General features: G+C 39.3%; 1 protein-coding gene across 8 annotated transcripts in view; it reads right to left on the bottom strand.

The window, feature by feature from the left end:
* PARD3 (par-3 family cell polarity regulator) overlaps positions 1–12,578 on the bottom strand; it is a 462,728-nt gene that overhangs the window by 104,410 nt on the left and 345,740 nt on the right. The window lies entirely within an intron of this gene.

Here is a 12,578-nt window from a genome sequence, read left to right as displayed (position 1 = left end):
CAAAACCTAACATATTTAATGGTTCTAATGTCTGTTTTGAGAGATTGATTTTAATGTACTTTCTTGGCCCAATGCTGCAAAAATCATACTTCTTTCAGAATTTAAAAACTTTGCAAGGCTAGGACACACACATATATATTTATGCATGCATGCACGCAGTAAACAGCAGAAGTAGATTCTTGTATGAATCATTTAAAATGTGCATGTTTTGTTTAAGATGTAAACAAACTGAATCTGGCATCTCTCAAAAGTAGGCAGTTTCTTCTCAGAAAGTAACAACATGTGCCTTATGTTAAAGTTACAAATGAAAGGTGATGCTGTACTGGGATTTTGCATCTAGGTGCACTTGTTTAGCTGTATGATAAAAAGTGACAGATAAAAACAGATGACATCTAGGAACCTGACAAACACAAATTGAGCACAGGTCATATTTTCAAAAGCACACAAAGCTATTACTAAAATTTGATCTGGGCTTCAAAGTTTCTTTGGCATTTTAGAAAATTTGATGTATGACACACACATGCACGGTGAACTGAAAAAACCAACACCCCCCCCCAACATTGTCTCCCCAGACCAATTTAATGCTCTGTCATCATTGCAAAATGAAGCACTCAGCTGTCTCCTCCCTTCCATTAGTAAAATGTGCTCCTTTTTCATCTAATATAGCCATGGCTACACAGTGTGACAGCATCCATCCATTCAGACTACAGCTCTGCACACCCCTGTTACGTGCTATTTGCAAAGACAGCTTGTTCACCAACTTTTACCAAGAGCAGCCTACTCAAAGTAGGCTGCTTTTGAAAGTAAACCTTGTCTCTCTTGAAAATAGAAAAGCCTTAAAGTTAGCTAACATTGACATATTTGGAAATTTTAAACTTAGCCCTGTTGAAGATTAGTCTTTGCAAAAAGAAAAGCAGATACACAAAGGGTGGGGTGCAGGCTGCAGTTAAAAATACCAGAATTTAGGTGCCTACAGTAGGTGGAGGTCACGCCAGGGACTCCAGTCAGTACACTCCAGAGTTATGCAGCTGCCATGCTAGTTGGTGTGTCCTAGCTTGAAAGGAGTCACTTCACTCTATAAAAACTTCGGACACCGTTTAAGACTCCTTTGGAAGCTTGGATACCCAGCCTTGATTCAGCTGCTCAAACATAGGTAGCTATGGCCACCTGACATCCCCAGGTAGCCCTACTGGATCTCCAGCTGCTGGGCACGAAGGACTCCTGTAGGTCCTTGTCACATCTGCCAGCCCCGTGCTGACATCTCAGAGACTGTGAGAACTCAAATGACACAAGACGACTGTGTTCAAGCATGTTAATCCAGCCCTGAGCTGGTATATGAACATCTACATTTAAGTGTCTTCATCAAACTGAGTCCCAAGCAAATTGTTCTTTCTATGCTAAGAGAGATCACCATAACAAAAGGAGGGAATAGGAGGATGGCACGGATGGGCAGACCTATTTTCCTCCAAAATCCCACAAGTATTGACTAAGAATACTGATTTGAGATACAACTGATTGGCTGAACTTCCTTCAACAGCCAGTGCCATCTACATTGATGGTTCAGTGATTCATTTACATGCCCCAAGTTATACCTCAGCATAATTCCTCTTTTTATGTCCACTACTACTCACTTGTGCACCACACCTCTCACTCATATTCTGTCACAGTGGAAAGAAAAACAACCATACAAAAAAATTAAAAAAAAAGAAATAGAAGGAATCTGAGAAAGTTTCACTTAAACCAACATAAATTTTTAATTTTGCAATTTTGCAAATACAGAATTATTTTCTTTACTGGTTGCTTTTTATTTTAATAGGGAAAAATGGAAATGAAAACTGTAACAGTATTCAGCTGACAGCATGCTCCTCCGCAATTTCAGCAACATCAAACTGGAATTGTTTTTTGGTTTTTGTTTCATTTACAGTGAGGAAGGACTCAGAATCCAAAACCCATTTCAAATTTAAACTGTGTTTCTGCATGCCTATTTTTTAAATACAAATATATGTTTTACATTGTCCTATGCTCCTAAGCTGTAATTCAGAAACGTAACAAACTTAATCACTTGGAAGGTATCTAAGCAAAAGGAAAAACAGGCCTGAAAATGACCTGCAGTTGTTGATTCCTCTCTCTGCAGATTTCACTTCCAATTTGTAGTCCTGTATTAATAACCCTGTGGAGGAATGCATTTGTTTATTGATATTTGTCCTCTGAATGGGAGAGGCAAAGGAAATCAGAAATTTTGTGGATATTGGTAGATTTAATTGCAATGGACAATGTATCATCACATACTGGAACACTGGCTGACAGCAACTGGAGTGAAAAAAAACCCATGTATTTTAGATAACCAAAATTTCAGCGTATGAAATCTGACAGTATAGCAATAATATGGCATAGAGTAATTCAGTCAGAAGAAAACATTGTTATCTAAAGTGCTTATAAAACAGAATTACCTGGTGATTACTGGTGATATTTGACTCAGTGTTACACTGACTGCCATGAGAGAGGCCGGTGAACTTATCTAACTTTTGACCATGAGTATCACTCTCCACAGGTGCAGACCTGAGTGTTCCCCGTTTCATGTTAACCAAATTTTCTCACGTATCCACTTATCAGCTATTTAATACGTTTGGACATAGCATCATTTTCAGCAAGAACATGAAGATTTTCCTACGTATGGTTCAATGAGGGATACTTATTCCTATTCAAGTGGGAGAGAACTGATTGTTGAGGTGTTATGCAAGTAATTATGTTCATCTCCACCAGGAAAATTTTTAGAATATTTTCTACAATTGCTAACACAATGTGTTAACACATATACATAGTATTAAAAATGAGAGTCTAAACACATTATAAATCTTACTGTTAATTATAACCAGAGTACCCAGCAACCATTTGCAGTAAGTAATATTTAACAAAGGACAACCCTAAAGTGAAACTATAACATGTCCGACTATACCAACATGCAAAATGTTCTGATTTTTTTAATTAATTTTTTGTGCTTCAAGTTTAAACAATTGTGCAAATCCTATCACTTTCACATGACAAAAGTATAGGTATTCTGATTACTTCACACATTTTTGAATATTGTTTAAAATACAGCTTTGTTTTTTGCCTTCTTCAGGACAGACTCTCCTTAAACATTATGTCTCCAAACTTAGAGGAACCAAATGAACAAGGAAAAATACATAGATATATTCTTGAAAAGAATAACAGCTATCAGCTGAATATTGCACTTTGCCTTTTGCAATTGTGATAGTTTTTAACTCTAAATATATTTTTATATAAGAACTTAAACTTAATGCAACATTATTTTTTATGTTGACCCCTCTCATTGTGTCTGTGTATTTATATGCATGACATGACCTAAATCATTTGTTAGCATATAGTGAATTAAGTATACATATGGGAAATGCCAGTGCAGACTATTGTGGGAAAGATTAAAATGATCACGTAAACACACTGTGCAGCACAGATGAGAACCTGGAATTTGCTCTGTACTTCAGCCCTAAACAGCAATGCTTGTGCTATTGAACTCCAGTATCTGGAGAAGTGTTTGACCACAGTCCTTGTTTCACAACCTGGATATGTGTATTAAGCTGTCTTCACTGAATTGTATTCCTTCATGACATGGCACAATAAAAACGCATATGTCTGAAATTTCAGATCAGCTAATTTTGAGGATTTATGGCCTTTCTATGGATTTTGTGTGGGTTTAACAATAATAATAATAATGCTTAGCATTCATGTAACCCCTTTCATCTTCAAAGAATTTTCCAAAAACTGCTAATCAATTTTGCAGTGTTTAAATGAAACTGAACTTTTAAAAATACAAAAGCTATCCCAAGAAGTTTCTAAACCCTCCTTGCTGAAGTGTTAATACTGAAAATGTCAACAACGTACTGTCATGCTTTTGAGACTCAAATTATAATGTTCAGGAAAGTATAAACTATCCTCATGCATTTGTGTGCCATTCAATTCAAAAGCTAATGCTAACTGCTTCAAATGACAATATCATTAGCTGCAGAATTTCCTATAATTGTTAGAAGAGCTTTTCATTGCAAGCTAATCCAGTAGTGATAGATGTACCCATTATATAGCAATTCCTACGCACGTTGAAGCGGTGGTCACAAAAGTAAGGGAAAAGCTTATACTCTGCTATCTCCAGCAAACAGGAGCCATTCCATTCCCTTCTTCAAAACTCTGCAATTCAGCTTTCAGATAAAGGCAACTACCATTCTAGACACCTAAATTTAGATGTCGACATAGGTTTTGGACTCCCAGAAGAGCTGGTCAAGATTCAGTCACATCAGGTGGCTACCTGCAGGGCGCAGAGAGCAGTTGAGCCAAACAGCAGAAACGTGGCCATTTTAAGGTGAAGCCAAACCCTTCTCCAGGCTCGACCATGCCAAGTACCCCTCCCTTGACCACAAAGCGCATTTAGCCATGTAGATCAAATGCAGATACCAAATTAATCATATTAGTCTGCAAGCCACATCCCATCCTGAACCAAATGTTTAGAGCAGTTCTGTCTGAACTAAACTTTAACTTTTTCCAGGAACAGAAAATTCCAATTTGCGGTGCTGGCAGAGCTGTTGTGAGTAAAAGCAAAGTTGGCACAAGAAGAAAAATCAACCCTAATTTCATGTAGTGTTAGGAGTGAAATTATAAATATATTCCCAATCCCTTGGGAACTTCAGTCCCTTTCATGGGATTTTTTTCATATTAGCGATTTAGATTGTTGCAAAAAACCACCTACTTATCTTAATTGATGAACACAGCATGGGAAGGATATTCATGGCTAATACATTATGTTTGCTGTTGCAATGGCAGCAATGTCCTCCCCTAAGAGCAGAAACAAAGTTGGCTCCTGCTTCTGGTGTGCAATTGCTTGGTCATTTCAATTAATCCTCCTGCTGCTGCCAGGATTCAGCTATTGCCCAAGTGATAATCCACAAGCTCGTCTTTTCCACCAAGGCTCACTCATTTACAAAATCAGTATTGAACGCTTGCAGTTCCACATATGTGAGATGGCTGACAATGTTTATTAAGGATAGAAACAGCATTGTGTGAGGACAGAAGCTAAATGACAAGCTATTCACCGCTGCCAGTTCTCAGTTCTTCTGCCATCAGACTGGCATGCGTTGGGATGATGGATTGAAAACAGAGAAAAATGACACATTTATAAAGCCAGTCAGCTTGTTTAAGTTAGTCAGATGGGATGAATACATTCAGTCCAATTTTTGCCAGGTATCCTTTCTAATAAAGAGGTCAGGAGGTACGTTGGCCAGTAGCCAAATCTCATCAAATTTGTCCCCTCCTCCTTTGCTAGTGAAAAATACCTTGCAGGCACAGTGTGCCAGCAACTAAGCCAGGTCTTGCTGTTCCTCCTCCCCCTCGCCTCAACTGCCTTCAGGGCTTTAATGGCCCTTTTTCTAATTTTTGGCAATCAAGTCAATATGGGAGTTTGTCTTCTCCTGTATTTTTCTTTGACCTTTGTCTGGACCCAAGCAGAATTTTTCTGACAACTACTCTTCTAATGAGGGTACCTTGATTATAGGTATTACTGTGATTTCCCTCCGAACCGGCATATGACACTTAGCTTTTCTTATCATGATTAGAGCTAGGCAGTTATCACAGTTATAACCACCTCTCAGCAAAGCCATCTGCTTTCCTGGGACAGTCATTCTAAAGGATCACTGTGGGCAGTGGATAATCATGGGCAGCAACAGCAGTAGCTTGTAAACAAGAAAGACACCTCCTCCTCCTCCTTTGTCCCCCCATTTCATTCAAAACTTTAGCATATTTAAAAAAAAAAAAGTCAGAAAATACTGCTACATAAATATAATTTTTAAATTGAAAGGCTGGAGACCAACCTTTTTCAAGTCATTACAAGAAAAAAAAATTAACAGTTCTGCCTTATCTCCTATGTACATACATGTGTGGCCAGCTGGCTTAAAATATGACCATCCTCTGATCTCAGACACATGAAGAAACACAGACAAAATGTGGTCAGTTTGCTATGGATAAGCACAAACATACAGGGACAGAATCAGAAAGGCCAAGGCACAATGTGAAATAAAAGTAGCAGGGAGCTTTAAAGATAACAATAAATCATTGCGTAATTGCATTAGCAGTAAAAGGAAGAGCAAAGAAAAGGTTGCTCCCCTGCTCAGTAGTGAGGGAACGATATTGACAGATGATGCTGAGGAGACCTAAGGCTTAATGGTTTTGTTTCTTTGCATCTGTCTTCACTAAAATGCTTGATTGCAAGCAGGTGGCCAGCACAATTGATGCTGCCACCAACAGCAAAAAAGATCTCCAGTCTAACAGCAAAGGAAGTAGCTAGAAACTGGTTAAGTTGAACTTCATCCGACACACACAACTGTCTGAGGGAGTCTCGGACCTTTTTCAGTAACCAGGAGAACCTGTTGAGGACAGCTGAAGTATTGAAAGACTAAAAAAAGTCAAACATTCCTCAGAGGAGGAGGAGAATTACAGACTTACCAGTTTAACTTCAATCCCCTTTGAAACAAACGGTTGGTAAGCACAGAGAAGATAATGGGACAAGCAGTAGCGACCATAGATTTATCAAGAACAGATGTGGTCAAGTCAGTCAGATTTCCTTCTACAACACAGCAAACGGCCTTGTGAACAGATGACACACAGTACATCCCAGGCTAAGAAAAAAAGCCACGGGATGGATGCAATAGGTTGAACCAGGCAGTTCCTACAGAGTATCTAGAGTAGCTCTCAGCAATTCAGAGTCATGCTAGATGGATGGATGGAGACATTTTCTACATGAATCTCTCTCTGAATTTAGTCAGGTTTTTCATTATTATTTAGGATGCTATTGAATCTGCAGAAAACCCAAATGAAGGAACTTTGGAGGAGAGGATTAACATTTCAAATGGTCTTGAAAAATAGAGTAGATTTCAAAAATAGAATTAACTTCAATAACAGCAACTGGAAGGTAATTTACATAGTTGGAAGAATTAAGCGTACCAATTAAAAGTAGGGGAAAAAAAATCTGTGAGTTGCTTTTTCAGGAATGGATCTGGAAGTTCTACTGGATGACAGATACACACGAGTCAGCAATGTCAAGCTGTTGGGGAAAAGAAAAAGACAGAGTGGGGACATAACAGCAGTCTCTGGATACATAAGGAGGAAAAGAATAATGTTTTCCATCTCTAATGCAAGTACTGGGTATTTAAACTGCAGCAAGAATAATTGAGACTAGATACTGTGGGCAGGGGAACTTCCTAACGGAAAGGTAGCAGAAAAGATTGCCATGGAAAGTTATAGAGTCTATGTCGTCGTAAATGGAAAAAAAACAGGATGAAGCAAATATCTTGCAGGAATGGCATACCCAGGAGATCCTGCCTTGGAAAAGTGACATGGTCTCTCTTCCAGATCTATAGTTCTGCACCTACACAGAAATTTTACTCACATATATTTCCTACATATTGGTTCTACAGTAACAGAGAAACGTAACAGGGACTGCATATTTAAAAAAAAAAAGGCTTCCTACCACCTCAAAATTAAAGAAATGCATCTACACAATCAGACAGTCTGAATTTTATTTCTCCTTCAACAAACACAGCCTATCTGCCAGTTAGAATATGTGATAGTACTTACTGTCTCTCTAAAGTTCCCCCCTCCTCAAATCCCACATGCAGAAGAGATGCATGAGAATTTCAAAAACCTTTAATGAGCTACCACCCAGAAGGGCTGTAGGTAAAAAAAAAAAAAAAGGGAGAGGGATAAAGGTGATAAGGTGATTACTGTAAGTGCCCTAATACATTAAAAACTCATTTTTATAAGGAGTTATATTAAAGAAGGCTATTAAAGAAAGCAGCAAAATACAAATGAAGATGTAAAGAAATGAAAAAATGAGAGAAAGAAAATACTATGCATATAAGCAGGTGAAGTGCAAACACCAATTTGAAACCAAGTGACACTGATGGAACTAAAGGAAACATTAGAATGATTTCCTCTAACGTGGTGGAAACTCTCATGTATTTCACCCCTACCTTTCCCGGACCTTCTTGATGCATCCTGTCTTTCCAAAGTGAAGATACATCCAGCAAAGTATTTCAAACCTGCTTTCTTGGATCTTGGAGTAAACAACTGAAAATCCTTGCTTATTTTGATTTAAAAAATCTGTAAATTACCACCTTACTTATATTTCAATGGAGCTTTTAGACTACTTTGCAGTTAACAGTCTGCAGCATTTTGGGGTGGAGAGTATGTCTGCTGTGTTTTTTTAAACGATATGTTTCGACCAAAGGCGAATGTATCAGGTACATAGGCAGTATAGGCCCTCTCATCTCCAAAACAAACACTACCATGGCTGAAATTTTCCTTCCTTATTTTCATGTCAGATCCAAGGGTCAGTGACTCCAGCAGTGGAGGATCACCCAGACAGGCAATGGGGACAGTTATCCTGCTGGGACCCATGTTGCATCAAAGAACATCACTGCTGTCTGTAAGCAAAATGGAATTTAGTTTTTCTTTTGCATTACAAAACTGGCCAGAAGAGGTGGTATTTACACCTGTGACAACAGATCCCTGATCATTAGATTAACTTAGCTCTAATTTCCTATTTAGCCCTTTTGCTGGACTGAAGTAGAAAGGAAGAAGATCATGAATTCAGCTGTTGCTGAAACACGACTTGGGAGAGCTTCTGCTTCCATCCCTCCTCACTTTAAGAGCACTGGTTTCCTCTCTCACACAGGCTTTCTCAGACCATTTCTTGCCCTAATTTTTTCTTTTTTTCCAACTGGAGAACAATGCCAGAAAGCAGCACTGGTGGGTAACATCTGAATTCTGCAGTTAGACGTGTAAGGAACAGCTGTTCCCATATGTGCAAGAAACAAATGACACAGGCATACCATATATCAAATGGTACCATATATCATACCATATATCAAATCAGTCATTCCCAGATACTGCAGGCAGTAATTGGAGGTCCAGCTACAATACCGAGCCTCCTCTAGCTGAAGTCTAGCAACAAAAGTGGATATAAAATTCTGCCGCTACCTCTATTTCGCGTCCATCATTTTGGGTTTCAGGAGTACTATGTATAAAGTAGCCTAATCCTGAAGTTGGAAAATGAAACAGTCTGAGATGACAAAAAAATACAATGAAAAACCTCACAACAAAAGGGATTATACGAATGTCATATACTGAAATTGAAAGAAAAGGAAAAGAAAAAAAAAGCCCACCAATAGAGAATATAGGTTGTAAGTCAATATCTTTGCTCAGGACCCACAAATTAGCACCAACACCACCTCTCAGCATTCACTTCTAAAACCTTGTTGGGTCACAGTACTGAGTGAGAGCATAAATCTACAGCATGGCCAGAAACAGAGCCAGATTTCTTATAACCCGTTAAAAGGTTTGTTCTAATAACTGGTTACAAAATAAAAGTTCCAGCTGTGGTGTGAACCTATCTGCCTGTTGTGAATTTATCATTAGGTGTCTTTCTGGTTAGTCAAGTACTTGCTGCTAAGTCTAAGAATTAAAAAAAGAGTGCTCTTAGTGCTTTATCTTACTGTTAGACTCCTGTAGTACAGTCTGGAAAATCTGATGGGTTTTCAGTTCAGACAACTCAGCAACAATAAGTTCAGTAAGTTAGTAATTACAGTACAGTTTTTTTAATTCTTAAATAAGTATTTGCTACAGCAACTCTACCACTACCAGCATAGCTTCTGGGACATCAGAGGACATACTGCTGCCTTATCCTAAAGTTCTTGGCTTTCTAAAGAGAAACACAACGTATTAGTGCTCTTACTTAGAACTGAAATTTTAAGAGTGTGCTGAACTCATATGATCTGCAAGACACCTTAACCAAATTTGCAACTCAGAATATTGTAAAGACCACGTAAATTATATTTTTAAATATACTGCAAGAGACTTGGCTGGACCTTGCCCAGTACAATATCTTGAATCACTGTGGAGGAATAATAGATAAAATATATTTTTAGCATGATGTCTTAAAATCTCTATACTTACAATACGTAGCTAGGGAATGTGAGTTGCTTTGTTTAAAAGAACTACCTCAGCAAATACCATTCCACAAAAGCTTCAACTTACGTATCTCCCAAAGTCAGTATTTTTATGAAGTGGAACCGGTCTGAAATGTTTTTCCAAAGCTCAATATTCTCATGCTTCATTTCTGTGTTCTCTTACAAAAATTACTGCCATTGATTTGTTTTCACATCCTGCACCCTCATCCATTATGTAAAAAACCACTGCCAAAAACAATGCTACAAATCTCAGTGAAACTGGAATATCCCTTGACAAGCAGACCCCATCTCAAAATAAGTGAGAATGAGAAACACATTGCTCTGATTTTCTGATTCACAGAGGAATTTTTTCTCTCCTCTTTTACGGGCTGGGAAGGGGGTGGAAGTTTTATCAGAAAAGATTTTACACAAGTCACTTTAGAAAATATTTATATTCTGAATGTTTGCAGTAATAACAGATTTAGAGGTAATAGTTCTTGTGAAAGCTGTTAAGTGGCATCAAAATACAGCAGCAGCAAAACGAAAGCTGAACCTTTGCGTTATTTTAAAGACACAGACTTAGGATGTGTAAGAAACAAAAATCCTCCCCTTATCACAGTATGTTGTCTTTTTTCCTAAAAGTAAGATGAAACTGCTTGACGAAAATATTTTGCTTGAGGGGAAAAAAGTTGGGGTTTTCCAGTAAAAATATTATGGTCTCTCTGGGAAATCTGGAAAGACACCAAGAGTGTCCTGCTGTTCAGCCCCCTACTCCATCTGATACTTTAACAGTTCCAGATGGCCTTTACTACAGGATGACCTCCCCTCTATTCTTTTATTATGACCTTTGGGTCACAAATTATCTATAGGATGCTGCTGTCATTCTGTAAGACACTGTTGTACTCTTTCATCTAAAGAATAAAGATGCTTAACATTGAAACTCATCTTTGTTAGGCTGACCTTCCAATGATGATCAAAACAGACACTTATTCCAATCAATGTCATTGCTGGAGAAAAGATGTTTCATTTTTTGCAACACTGACATTAAGAAACTAAGGCATGGTTTTAAATCAGATCACTTTTGCAATTCTACTTGGCTAGAGAGCATAGCATGTTATACGCATTTAAAATATCAAAAATATTGCTGTTTTGATGAGTTACATTGATTAGAAGGTTGCGGTGGTTTTGTTTTTTGTGAGTTATTGATGTGGTTTTCATGTAAACTTCATTGATAGGAGGTAATAAAACTTTACATAGGTTTTATTAATTATTTGTCTTTCTCTGTCGTTATAAATGGAACACACTGAACTTGCATAGGAAAATATAATAAACAGTCCCAACGTACTAAATAAAGTAATAAGGTTAATTTCTTTCCTGCTGTCAGTAAATTCATGTTAGCAGGCTCTCGTCAGCTTGACATCAATTAATGATTTTAATTCCAGACTCTTGTCACAGTACTCACCACCCTTTTGTCTAATTAAAATGGATGATGCATGATGAAGGGAAAACACAAGACTTCTTGTTCTTGTTGTAACATTTCTATTCATTAGTATACTTTTACAACAAAGGGCTTGTGGCTTTAATGGTACTAGAGAAAGATGAAGAGAAGTTTATTATATGTTGGCGATAAAGACCCTTATACCCTTAGGAAACTCGTAACACAGGAAGCATTTTATGGAATGACCAAATCCTTCAGGAAGAAAATATCAGTGTTAACTGCTAATGAACATACCGAATGTTTCACTCTAAATTTAGGAAAAACTGCTACGTGAACACCCACTGAAATCGTAGCCTACTTTACATTCACACCAAAACTGCTGTCAGCCTACTGACCGATCTCCAAAAGTACGGCAAATCCGCCAAGCCAGAGCCAGCCGCCCGATTGCCTCCCCCAGACGGCACCTCAGCAGGGCCCAGGCCCTCGCTCACCGCTCCCGCTCCTTCTGCCACGCTCCGGCAGCCGCAGCGGCGTCGCCTCCTACCTCCCACCGCCAAAAGCACCCCCAGCCCCACCACAGCCGGACCTTCCCCAGCGGACCACAGGGCCTTGGGATGCACTCTGCCGCGCAAAGCCCGGCGGGGGCTGCCCGCCCGGCCCGCAGCTCCCCCCCAGCCCCACCACCCACCCCGCAGCTCCCCTCCCAGCCCCCCGCCCGGCCCGCGGCCGCCGCTCCCGCCGCACGACCGACGCCAGTGCCGGTGACATTTGCCCAGCCACGGACGGGAGTAACAGCGGAATTGTGTAAATTTAATTCCCTCTGTAACCTAAAGGAACGAAAGGTTGTGTTCTCCAAAACAGAAAGGGGGGAAACTAGCAAAGCAGCAGGTTTCTTTTCCAGATGATAACTATACGTAGGTACGTACGAAGCACGGTACTGCCTTGCTGCGCGGTAATTGTCCTCCAACAAGTACAGCAGAGACTGGAATTGCACGGCTCCTCTTCGAGAGCAGAGGAAGCCCCCGGCTCCAAAAGCCCCCAGCTCCAAAAGCCCCCATCTGACTGCTCCATCATCCTCCCAGCATTTCGGGAGCCCCTCAGCACTTCCACCAGAACAGCTCTTTAATTCTCCT

Source organism: Pelecanus crispus, chromosome 2, assembly GCF_030463565.1.
Source record: "Pelecanus crispus isolate bPelCri1 chromosome 2, bPelCri1.pri, whole genome shotgun sequence".
In the NCBI taxonomy this organism is placed as follows: Eukaryota; Metazoa; Chordata; class Aves; order Pelecaniformes; family Pelecanidae; genus Pelecanus; species Pelecanus crispus.
The sequence above is the reverse complement of the archived record's forward strand: the minus strand, read 5'-3'. Positions and strand labels throughout refer to the sequence as shown.